General features: G+C 46.3%; 1 protein-coding gene and 1 long non-coding RNA gene across 2 annotated transcripts in view; both read right to left on the bottom strand.

Annotated features, from left to right (window-relative positions):
• Positions 1 to 13166, bottom strand: part of LOC309651482 (uncharacterized protein) — a 321132-nt gene that overhangs the window by 68517 nt on the left and 239449 nt on the right. The gene's annotated exons all lie outside the window — the stretch shown is intronic.
• Positions 1 to 13166, bottom strand: part of LOC309651490 — a 211068-nt gene that overhangs the window by 964 nt on the left and 196938 nt on the right. Inside the window, exons 4-5 of the long non-coding RNA XR_014258187.1 lie at positions 1378 to 1594; positions 511 to 639 (exon numbers count right to left, since the gene is read on the bottom strand). This is a non-coding gene — a long non-coding RNA (uncharacterized lncRNA). The remainder of the gene's footprint in view (positions 1 to 510; positions 640 to 1377; positions 1595 to 13166) is intronic.

The following is a 13166-nucleotide window of genomic DNA, read 5'->3' as shown; positions in this document are numbered from 1 at the left end:
GGGGGAAAATGGGGAGGGGAGAGGGATAAATTGGGAGATTGGGATTGACATATACACAACACTACCTATAAACTAGATTACTAATCAGGACCTCCTGTATAACACAGGGAACTCTACTCAGTACTCTGTAATGACCTGTATGGGAAAAGAATCTAAAAAAGAGTGGATTATACGTATATGTATAACTGATTCACTTTGTTGTACACCCGGAACTAACACAACATTGTAAATCAACTATACTCCAATAAAAATTTTTAAAAAACACACACGAGGATTCTCCAAAGATCTTCTGTTTGGACCTGATTCTTAGATCTTCTTCTGGGAATTGGGGGTGGGAGGAGAGAGAGTAAAGGAAACAGTGGGGTGGGGCGGGGGGACGTGCATAAGGAAATGAGCGCTTCATGGTGGAAGCACTGAAGCACCACAAAAGGAGTTCCATCGATCCTGGAGAAATCCCCGCAAGTCCTCTCCAGGAAAACTTCAAAACTCAGGACTGTCGATTCAGTGCACCTGAAAAAAACAGGGCAGATGGACGTCAGGACCCCGTTGGGATACTGCAGTTCCACGGCTGCGGCCCCAGCAGTTTTGAGGGCAAACAGCTCACTCCAGAGTATTGATCCAGCCACAGCAAGGTGCAATCTGCTTAAAAAAAAAAAAAAAAAGTCTGTTTGAGAAATAGACCCAGAGACACAGAAAACAAAATTTCGGTTACCGAAGGGGAAAGGGTGAGGGGAGGGATAAATTAGGAGTGTGGGATTAACAGAGACACACAGATATATGATATATGTAAAATAGATGAACAACAGGGTCCTACTGTAGAACACAGTATTACTGTGCTCAATATTACTCAATATCTTGCAATAAACGATAATGAAAAACAATCTGGAAAAGAATATATATATGTATGTATGTATACGTATGTATGTGTGTATGCATAACTGAATCACTTTGCTGTACACCTGAAACCACCAACAATGTAAATCAACCATTCTTCAGTTTAAAAAAATTTAAAATAATTTAAAAATAATTTTAAAGTCTGTGTATGTACAGCAACCCTACCCCGTCAAGCCGGGAAGACGAACAGCAGTTAACTGTAGCCAGAGGCAACCCACCACATTGTCCCCAGCACGCAACTCCAGACATGGTCAGAAGCCTTTTACTGCCTGAGAGTTTTAGCACATGAGGGGGAAGCTTTTCAACTCAATTAGCATTCAGTGGTCCTGATGCTCAATCACAGGGATCAGCTGGGAAGTTACTAAAGCCATTACCAGGGGCTGGAGTAGCCAGTTGAGTTTGAAATGTCAGTGCCTTTCCCCTGACACCACCTCCCCTCTTCCCACTGTCCCTCCCAATCAGAGGTCCTGATAATTTGGTAACCTTTCACAACAGCAGGGAGTCATCCTTCAGTCTTGGGATCAGGGACTTTGAAATACCCAAGGAGTCAATTACAGCTTGGCTCTGTCCCTGGGAAAAGAAAGCAGCATCCGAGAGGTGGAAGGAATTGGGGTCCTGGGCAACGCGGGCATGTGAGTTCCGAGGCGCCTTCTCCCAGATGGTGCCTGCATCCCACCAAAGCTTCCGAGGAGACCACAGCCTGTAGGGTAGAAAGAAGAGCCTGGGAAGACCCAGCTCAAGGTTGCTCTAAGTAAAAGAGAATATGAATGGAGAATTGTCTCAAATTAGAGAAGGATTGCAGGAATGTAACCCTTTGTATTCTAAAGATCTGAGAGTGAATTGGTAGGTAGGTAGGACCTTGGCTAGTTGTTAATCATTACCCATTGGCCCTTTCTCTTTGCTGCATCCAGATTCCCTTCGACAGCCCCCTTGCCTCTGGGTGGGGCCCTGGGACGAGCCCTGACCAGTGGACCATGCGCAGAAGTGGCTCTGTCCTCTCTGGGCAGAAGAGGCCAAGAGCGTGCGTGCCTTCTCCAAGCTCCCTTCTTCCAGCGCGGGGCTCTGAGGACCTGAGGAAGGTGATGCCACAATGTTGAAGGACCCTGAGTCCCTCACATCTGCAAAGAACAGAGTCTCCCACTCCAACCCTAGCCAGTAAATCGAGCAAGAAATAAAACTTGAACCTGTATGGATGAAGAATGTCGCCTGCCCTATCAGTCAACAGAGTGTTGCAGCCATCAAGCCATCGTCAGCCATGGCAGCCATCCCCGATGGTGCACCCTGAGGGGATTCAGGATGGAGAAAAGCAGGATGCTGGCTCTAGATAGTTCAAATGCACATCAAAGGAAGGATTCCAATGAGCCCAGACTCCTGCCTCTTCCCATACATAGAAAATTGCTAAATTCATTAACTTGAGATGTCTGGTTTTTCTTTAATTAACAGTAATCTTTTGATGTTCCGACTACCTGGTTGTTTTGGGGTTTTATGTTTTGTTTTGTTTTGTTTTGTTTTTGCAAAACTCCTATATGTCCTGGTTCCTCCCTTCCCTCTTCAGTACAATCTATCAGAGCGATCTGACACTGCCTCCCGGGCTTAAGTCCTCAGCAAGTCCACCAAGAAAAAGATGATTCTCAACTTTTAGTTGTGCATTTTTTTCAGTCAACACCTGCTAAGCCACTGAGATTTTAGGTTGTTTTTTAGTACAGCTACCATCAATTATCCTGACTGACAAAATGACATAATCAGAATTACAAACAAAAATATCCATCATATATATATATATATATATATATATATATATATATATATATATATATATATATATATATATATATATATATATATATATATATATAAACAACAAAATAACTGAATTAACTGTCCAAAAAAGGGAGCTGGTTAAATAAAGGATGGTACACGATACAGCCGTTAAGACACGTCTTTAAAATGATACTAATGACATGGGGATACGATAAAAAGTGAACTTATTGTTTTTTATACTGCAGAGTAGTAACCAAAAAGTAATTGTAAAATAATTTAAGTACTTTGCTTAGAGTCTTTGAAGGGGATTTATGGATCACAGATTTTTTGTTTTTAATTCTCCCTTTCCCGTCTTACCACAGCACTTGCTCCCACACTTCCTTCCTCAAATATTCTTGCACAAAATCCCCGCCACTAGCCTACTTACCTCAGGCCTCCCCTTCCTTTTTTCCCCAATACTGTACCCCCAAAACTAAAGGACAGTCCACCATGCAGAAAAGGAAGAATAGGTGGAAGGAGGGCAAGACTGCTAACAGTCACACATCAACAATGCTCACCCAGAACCTCTGGCAAAAGGAACTTCATTTTTCTACATCTTTCCAGAATCAGAATCTTGCTCACCTCTGGCCCAGGCTCAAAGGGAGCTCTTGTCATCAGAGAAAAATTAAGGAGTTCTCCACTGCCTGTGAAAGTAACTGAGGATGCTTTCTGATACATTGCAGGCACGGAGAGAGAGCATGTTTAGCTTAGTCAAGGCCTCTTTCATGACATGGAAAGAAAAGAGGTCAAAGTTACATTAAAATGAAGAATCAAAGAGTTCTTTGAATTTTGAAAGAAATCATTAATTGCATGACTTTTGATCAGACGGCATGTCTTATCAAATCTGGAGCTCATACTTGCACGTGGATGAATAATACAAGAGTCCCCACAAGATCCCTCTTCCTCTGCAGCCCCATGTTTTTCTCCCTTTGGCTGGTGACAGTGGTTTTTTCCTCTACGTGAGTTGAATGGGTTGGGAATGTGTCACTTTGAAAAGAAGACGCCCTAACACCTGTCCATAAAAAAGGCAGAGTTCTGGTTACCTCAGCCCTCCCATCCATTCTGGGCACCCACTCAGGGCTCCAAAATGATCTTGTTGGCTGGGCCTTCACAGTAGATAGGTGTGAATTAAATGACGAAGCTTTGGGCTGCGTCAGACAGAGGGGGCAAATCATAGTGTCTGATAGGACAGGTATTTTGCCTGTTTTTAAATTTCTACACAATGGGGGATCCTTTTCTAGGCTGACCCATCTGGAAGTTGCTTTCCCCCCTCCACCCAGGTATCAAATTTAGCCTCAACAGAACATGGGCCCTCAGAGATGCCACAAACATAGAGACCCCAGAATGAGAAAAAGGAGAGCGCTGTAAACCTGGATCTCAAGGAGGACAGAAACAGGCATTTTGCAGACAGCATGAAAGGAAAGCACAGAAAATGATTCCACTTAAAACAGAATTTGGAGCTACAACAGCTCCGGGGACTCGAATTCTCTCCAGTTAGTAAATACATAGTTTGCACCATCTTACCACAGAATAATCTGAGATAAGACGAGAGACAGGGTATTAAAGATCGACAAAACCTAGATTTTGAGTGAAGAGGACTCTGAAATGGGCAAGAATAGAGACATTTGCACTCAATACAAAAAGCTGAGAGTTTTGTCCAACCTTGTGAGGAAGGTGAGTATTAAGAACCTCAGTAAAGGGGCTTCCCAGGTGGCGCAGTGGTTGAGAATCTGCCTGCCAATGCAGGGGACACGGGTTCGAGCCCTGGTCTGAGAAGATCCCACATGCCGTGGAGCAACTGGGCCCGTGAGCCACAACAACTGAGCCTGAGCGTCTGGAGCCTCTATTCCGCAACAAGAGAGGCCGCGATAGTGAGAGGCCCGCGCGACGCGATGAAGAGTGGCCCCCACTTGCCGCAACTGGAGAAAGCCCTCGCGCAGAAACGAAGGCCCAACACAGCCAAAAATAAAAATAATAAATAAATAATAAATTAAAAATTTAAAAAAAAACCCCAAAACATAAAATGTGGAAAAAAGATGAACACCTATATACCCACTGCAGACTTTACAATTAGTATTTTTCTTTTTAATAAATTTATTTTTGGATTGATTTATTTTTAGCTGTGTTGGGTCTTCGTTTCTGTGTGAGGGCTTTCTCCAGTTGTGGGGAGCGGGGGCCACTCTTCATTGCGGTGCGCGGGCCGCTCACTATCGCGGCCTCTCTTGTTGCGGAGCACAGGCTCCAGACGCTCAGGCTCAGTAGTTGTGGCTCACGGGCCCAGTTGCTCCACGGCATGTGGGATCTTCCCAGAGCAGGGCTCGAACCCGTGTCCCGTGCATTAGCAGGCAGATTCTCAACCACTGCGCCACCAGGGAAGCCCTACCATTAGTATTTTGAAAAAAAAAAAAAAAAAAAACAAAGAACCTCAGTAAAAATGACTTAAGAGTCTTCAATTAATCCTTTTTTTGTCTTAGTAAAAGTGGAGGGAGATAAACAACCTTAGTAATCGTTACGGATAATATCCGGACTATGGGTGTGTCATTGGCAATGATATTATAACCATTCCTGGAGTATTACAATGGGCTGGTCATTGTCAAGGGCACTTTCAAATATTGTGCTGCTCTGCCCGAGCGCACTGCAGTGTAGATGTGATGAGTCCCACTTCACAGAACATAAGCTGAGACTCAGAGAGGATATATGATGCTTTATAACACCAAATACAGAAAAAGTTAAAGAAAAAAATGTCCCGTAGTCAAATCAGTACTGTTATTTTAATCACGTTTTCTGCACTTGTATTATTAAATTTTAACAAAATGAAATACTCCATCTCGTATTTTGTACCCTGCTTTTACACTACATCTTCCCACCATTAAATATTCTTGGAGAAAATCATTTTTAATGAATGAACTCTTCTCCATCCTTTTTTAAAAAAAACATCTTTATTGGAGTATAATTGCTTTACAATGGTGTGTTAGTTTCTGCTTTATAACAAAGTGAATCAGCTCTACATACACATATATCCCCATATCTCCTCCCTCTTGCGTCTCCCTCCCACCCTCCCTATCCCACCCCTCTAGGTGGTCACACAGCACCGAGCTGATCTCCCTGTGCTACGCGGCTGCTTCCCACTAGCTAGCTATTTTACATTTGGTAGTATATATAAGTCCATGCCACTCTCTCACTTCGTCCCAGCTTCCCCTTCCCCTTCCCCGCGTCCTCAAGTCCATTTTCTACGTCTGCGTCTTTATTTTCCATTCTTAAGTTGGGCCATCCGTTATTTAACCAACCCCGTATTGTGGGATTTTTAGGTAGCTTCTAATATTTTTTCTATTACACTACTGGCTGAGATGAATATTCTTGAACATAAGTCTTGTACATAAATTTGACTTTCACCTTAGGATAAGATGCTAAAAGCAAAACTACTGGCTCAAAGTGTATGAACATTTTAAGGCTGTTGATACACAAATTGCCAAATTACCCTGCAGAAGGTTCGCACCAATTTCCATCCCCATCAGCAGCAACAGACGAAAACGGCCTTTTCCTTACATCCTTAGCAGCAAATTTTGTGCGTTCTTAAAACTTTCTACCAATGAGATGAGCAAAAAAGAAATAGATTTATAACTTGAATTTCTTTGTTAGGTAGTGAAGTTGAACATCTTTCCATATCTATTGGGGATAAGCTTCTGTTCTATGGTGAATGCCCTGTCGCATCTTCTACCCGTTTATCTATCACTGTGTTGGGAGATGCTGGGATGCAGAACCTCCTTCGGTGCCTGGTGTGGTTCTGCTCCTGCTGACACAGAGTCCTCTCTCAGTGGAAGATGGCTGCTCCTTAGCACTGAGAAAAGTCAGCACCCCTACAGCCCGCCATGGGCCTGGAAGTGATGTCTCAGTGGCTCTGGAGGAATTACATTCAGGTCCCTGGATTTAGCAACTCACCAGCAACCAGAACTGGTACTTCAGGACTAAATGACTCTGCAGTGCATCAGTTCTCATGAACTTGACCTTCTTCCCACCTTTTCACCCAGTGACTGAATCAGGCCAAGCTGCGGTGGAGACACAGCTTCGTCTCTCTTCTCCCGGGAGTGGGACTGAAAAGCCAGTACAGAGCAGATCATCCCTGCAGACACTCGCTGGGTGACCCCGGGGCACAGCAGGAGGAAAGAGGGGTGATCAGCCTCACCCTTCTTGGAGGGTGGAGCCACGTTCCAAAACCAGATGCAGTAAGCACGAACCACACAACCACCCAGATGAACTTGAACTCAGCAGTTGGAATGAATAAATAACCCCTCCTTTCTGCAAGTCACTGCTCACCCTGTGCCTCTCTCCATTGGTGAGTGGTTCCTTCTGGCTTGAAATCACTACTGGTGACTTACCACTGCTGGTGCTTTACATTGTTGTTTCCCCCACGAGAATGTCAAGTTCAGGGCACCAGTTCCTCCGCGTGAAACCCTTTGTAGTTGCTCTGGGTGAACGGATGAGTGAGAGATAAATGAACAAAACAATTTTTCCCTAGCACTTCCATGCTGTTTCTAAATGACAGATTTCCACAGCTCCCTCCCCCATACAACCACAGACTCTTTGAAGACATTTCTCTCTCTCCCCCCATGCCTGGCACAAAGGGGGATAAATGCAAATCGAGGGAATGAATGAACCAAACCTTGTCTGGACCACAATAACGCCTACTTGAGCTCATCTTTCTTCTTCTTTTTTTTTGATGTTTTAGTTTAAATTTTATTTCCTGCCCCCAAACATCCATTAAGCGCCCAGGAGAAGGAAAAGGGGATGTGACTAGCAATAGAGAGAAATGTTCTTCACAACAATGGCCATGGCAAGCTTAGGCACTTTTGGTGAAATCTCTCTGGGAAGTACTGGCAGAGGAATAAAAGGCAAACTGACACAGAAGTATTGCTTGGTGTGCATTTCCAGGCTCTGCCTTCTTTCTCATCTCTTGGTGGCAGGCGGAGGAAGAGGAGAAAAGGTTAAACTTTTTGATAAACCGGCAGAATAAGCTTATCACATCCTCTCACTATCTCTGCATAGGTTCTAGTCTCTGCAGCATTATATAAGCTTTGCCCAAAGTAATGAACAGTTGAAAGTCAAATGTAATACTTCACCAAACAACTTAAAAATGCTTGCACACCGGAAAACATTAAGTTGCAGAGAACACAAATGGACCCAGAGCAGCCTTTGCCAAAAGAGAATATTGTGCTAAATGTACAGCCATAGCTCTTTTCCATATGAAGAAACAGTCAGAAGGATAAAAGAACTTGGTCAAAATCACACAAGTAAGTAGGACAGAATCTGGTCTGTCTGTCTCTCCCAAGGGTTGTGTTCTTTAACCACCAGGCTAGCTTTCCTCAAATCTGATTCATGCATAGAATAACTCTAGCCCTCTGTTTGCCTTGAATATTCCCTGTATATACGTATGCCTGCTGCAGTTTTTCACATTGCCCACTTTGACTCCCCAAAGCAACGGAGAATACACAGTAATTTGGTCAGTCTCTCCATGGACCACTGTGGTGGGACTGCCCAGGAAGCTTATTAAAAGGGCAGCTTCCAGAGCCCTACTCCAGATCTAGATAAGTTTTCTGAGGGTTGGCTCAAGAATCCAGGTACAAGTCTTTTGAAGTGGTTTTGTGCAACCCCCCAGGTGAGTCTCTTGCTCTCTTAAGTTAATAAACCATTGATTCTGCCTCCCGCAGATGCCCAGCCAGGTCCTGTTAAGGTAGGAGTCCCCGCACCACATCAGAGGGATGCTCCCAGCCAAGTCATCTCTGGAGCCTTGGAGAATCTGGACGGTCTCGTGCTGGCCCACCTGCCATGACAAACCTCCTCCAGAGCATTCCCCTTGCCATTTTACCTTCTACCACTCCCAAAGGCAGTCGGCTCCAATGAGGCCTGACTTCGTCTGTCCTAACGTGCACCCGCTCATTCAAGCAGTTTAGGAATACAAGGTGCTGTGGTTCTCAACCAGGGGGGCCCAACCTCTAAAATAGTAGTCCAAGGAGTCTCTACCTCCTGGGCACATCCCCTCTGCAACAGCCCCAGTAAACGAATGTCCCATCCTTGCTTTTTCAAGGTCGGCAACAGGGAGTCCCCTCCTCAAGAAGGTTCTCTCGCATTGCCACACTCTCAAAGGCTGCCCCCAGTGTGCTTCCTTCCTGTGGGCCTGATGAGGCTAAGGGCAGAGTTGTCTCTTTCCTTCTCTGAGTCGGACCAAATCGTCTTAGTAACACCTCTTCACAGCGGTGACCATGTGTTTCACGGGGGCTGCTGCTGAGCCTTTACCTCATCCTTTCATGGTGGAGAGAGGGAGGATTATACTGATTTTTACTTCTAGGGGAGAGGGGAGTGTAATGATTATGTTGTCATTTTATATTATGTCCTTTGGTCATGAACTTGTTTTGAATTTCATATGAAAATGGGCCCACCATTCCCACTTTGTGAGGTCATTCAGCACCCTCATTTTGCACCTTTAACGTCTCTCTCAGTATCACTTGGAAATGTTTGAAATGGCATGAGCTTGTCCTCACATTCCTATCAGCTGTAAATCCGGAGCCCCAACATGAACCTAACCATTGAGCAGAACACCTCTCCACTACCTGTGTAACACTGGGTAGGCCCCTTCACCTCTTGCTTTTCTTCAGTCCTCAGTTGTGAAAATGTGAGGGTTCTATGAATTTATATTTGGGGCAGGACAAGGGCGAGGAGAATGTGTCTTTGCTTTTATTCTTCCAAACTGGAATGTCTTCCCTCTCTTCCCCATGGCTCCAAATCTCACTTGTCCTTCAGGCGCACTGCCAAGGAGCCTTCCCTGATTCCCCAGTCCACACAAATCTCTGCCTCTTAGGGTCAGTGCCATACAACCTAGCTCTCTCTTACGTTAATCTTGCCTCTCAAGCCAATCTCAGAATGTGGGTCTCTCTTGCCCTCCTGGGGCCCCTAGGGCTGTGCCAGCCCACCGGCACGCTCCACGTGGGATGTCTGCTAGACTAGGGCATGGGTGGGGAGGCCCAGGTGTGAGGGGCCAGGCAGAGTACCTCTGCCCTCCCCCTGCTCTCCTCCACAAAACTGCCCCTCCTCCTGAAGCCTGACCCCCAAGTCACAGGTTCCTTATTATGACCTCACTGGGTAGTGATGACCTCACAGGCCTTCTCACAGTTTCCATGGCAGCGTAACTGCCAACGTGCTGCCCTCAGACAAACTTCCCTGACAGTTCCCCACCAGAAGTTCTCCAACCTCTTTGGTTGTCTGAGGGAGAATGTGTGACCGGATCTTCTATCTTTACTCGAACCTGAGCTCTGTTCCGTGGGTGGGCAGTGCGGCAGAAACACCGAGACCGGGCATCTCTAGAGGAGCCGTGGTGTACACACCACCTCACCTGGCTGCCTCATGTTCCTGTGGGGCTTGCCCACTACGTATACCTGAGCGCGTTCCCAGCTGTAAGTAATACCAATGACCTGGGACATCTTCAGGGACCCACAGTGCTCACTGTTGAGGACAAGTGAAAGGTCATCCCTGGACAAGTGTGCAGGATGGTCCTGATCTTTATAAATGTAGCTTCCCCTTTGGGCTACAGGATGCTTCCATTCAGACCCTTTCCTGATTGGCCTCTTAGCAAAAGACAAGGGCATTTTTGTTGGCAAATGGTAAATGGAGCAGTTGGAGGAAGAGGGCCACTCTTGAAACACACCTTCAAACCCAGGCACCTCTGTGCTGTCATGTAGACATCTACATCGGTGCCCTCAGACACATCCCATCCTGAGCTGCTGAGTACTAGGGGAGAGGGTGGTGCCATATTGATGGGAAGACCGGAAGAACCAAGAGGGGTGTTGAAGTGCTAATGAGACTGGAGGGCTGAGGAGATGGTGTCCCAGGAGGCTGGGTTGATGTGAGCCTAGACTTGGTACCCAGAACGCGGTTCTCAGTCTCCTGATCCCTCTGCCTCAGTATTTGGCCTTGTTCTAATCTACATAAAAGTATCAGAGGGCTAGAGTTCAGTGTGGTTGAAACAGGCAGTATAAATGGGGCCCAAGAGGGGTTGCCAAGGTGGGAGGGGTCCTTAACCAATTTATATTAGACTATTTTTTTCCGAAACTTGAAAGACATTTCCATTAAAGCCTCAGAAGTGACAGACTGCAAGAAATGTTTTCTCTGGTGTGGAAGGGAGAGATGGAGAGGCTCATGATTGCAATGACTTTCGGGTTCTACTGTTTTCCCTGGAAACGGTGAAGAGACTTCCTCATGTGCTGCAGCCGTAGGCTCTAGGAATTGCTTTTGCAGCCAGTGTCCCTTCTCTAGGGACTCATAGAGGTGATGGGCCAAAGCTGTGTTTTGGATGTCAAGTAGATTAAAGGTCTTCAGCCAGAAAGTGGGAGAGACGTGAGAGAGGGAAATTCTGGCAGGAGGCTGTGTACAGCAGAAGTGACTGATCAGTTCTGATTTTCTTTGCAGCAGCAGTGGCTCCCGTTTCTCCCCCTACCCCTGGTCACTACCATGTCCTCTACCGAGGGTGTGGAGAAACGCAGTTGGGCTGGCATGGGGAGACATACTGCCTGGTTGGTGGCTACCGGGCCTGCGGGGATGTTCCTTTGGCCACGCCAGCAAAGGTGGAAGCAGAGAAGCCAGTCCCCAGACGTGCTCCCAAGAGAAAGCACTCTCCGGAAATGTCGCACAAAGATCTGGGTTGCCCCCGACCCAAAATCCGGCGATTGGAGCATTCAAGCCATTTCGGACTAGAAGGTGCTTTGATTCTCAAGCAGGGTGGCCTAACCTCTGGGCACATCCCCTCTGTAACAGCCCCAGTAAACAAATGTCCCATCCTTGCTTTTTCAAGGTCGGCAACAGGGAGTCCCCTCCTAAAGAAGGTTCTCTCGCATTGCCACACTCTCAAAGGCTGCCCCCACTGTGCTTCCTTCCTGTGGGCCTGATCAGGCTAAGGGCAGAGTTGTCTCTTTCCTTCTCTGAGTCGGACCAAATCGCCTTAGTAAACCTCTTCACAGTGTTGACCATGTGTTTCACGGGGGCTGCTGCTGAGCCTTTATCTCATCCTTTCATGGTGGAGAGAGGATTATAATGATTTTTACTCCTAGCGGAGAGGGTGGTGCCATATTGATGGGAAGACCGGAAGAACCAAGAGGGGTGTTGAAGTGCTAATGAGACTGGAGGGCTGAGGAGATGGTGTCCCAGGAGGCTGGGTTGATGTGAGCCTAGACTTGGTGCCCAGAACGCGGTTCTCAGTCTCCTGATCCCTCTGCCTCAGTATTTGGCCTTGTTCTAATCTACATAAAAGTATCAGAGGGCTAGAGTTCAGTGTGGTTGAAACAGGCAGTATAAATGGGGCCCAAGAGGGGTTGCCAAGGTGGGAGGGGTTCTTAACCAATTTATATTAGACTATTTTTTTCCGAAACTTGAAAGACATTTCCATTAAAGCCTCAGAAGTGACAGACTGCAAGAAATGTTTTCTCTGGTGTGGAAAGGAGAGATGGAGAGGCTCATGATTGCAATGACTTTCGGGTTCTACTGTTTTCCCTGGAAACGGTGAAGAGACTTCCTCATGTGCTGCAGCCGTAGGCTCTAGGAATTGCTTTTGCAGCCAGTGTCCCTTCTCTAGGGACTCATGGAGGTGATGGGCCAAGGCTGTGTTCTGGATGTCAAGTAGATTAAAGGTCTTCAGCCAGAAAGTGGGAGAGACATGAGAGAGGGAAATTCTGGCAGGAGACTGTGTACAGCAGAAGTGACTGATCAGTTCTGATTTTCTTTGCAGCAGCAGTTCCTTTGGCCACGCCAGCGAAGGTGGAAGCAGAGAAGCCAGTCCCCAGACGTGCTCCCAAGAGAAAGCACTCTCCGGAAAACTCGCACAAAGATCTGGGTTGCCCCAGACTCAAAATCCGGCGATTGGAGCCCGGTGCCAGGAGGTAGACCCCACAGAATCCTGCTGGCTGAGCCATTCTGAAGAGAGAGCAATGGTTTCACTGCCTAAGGCAGCGAATGCCTCTTCCTGCTGTGACCCACCCCGTCCCCCTACTGCCCACTGCCACAGATTAGAACTTTGAAAAGATGGGCACATCTATTAAAATGGCATCATATAAAAATAGGAAATGTTATATACATGTGCTTGATTATGCCATCATATGATGATCCTGCTTGACTTCCCTAACCTAATACGTTCACAAGAATTCTTTACAATCTGTAAAATACTTGATTTGTACACATTGTATATTTATGTATATATGGGTTTCCAACCTGCTCTCGCTGAAAGGGTTCAGACCCAAGCGTGTACATGGAGGGTCTGATTGGTATAGTTCTGGCAGGGGTCTCATCATAAGCATCTAGGGAAACACCAGGGAAATAGCTCCCCTTGAAGGAAGGGCAAACAGATCTGGCTTATACACAAAGGGTCGCAATAAGAGGACCTGAAACAGGAAGGTCAAAGCCAGTAGGAGGTACTGGGGCAGGGGACATACAGC

Source organism: Balaenoptera physalus, assembly GCF_965194825.1.
Source record: "Balaenoptera physalus genome assembly, chromosome: 21".
Classification (NCBI taxonomy): domain Eukaryota; kingdom Metazoa; phylum Chordata; class Mammalia; order Artiodactyla; family Balaenopteridae; genus Balaenoptera; species Balaenoptera physalus.
The sequence above is the reverse complement of the archived record's forward strand: the minus strand, read 5'-3'. Positions and strand labels throughout refer to the sequence as shown.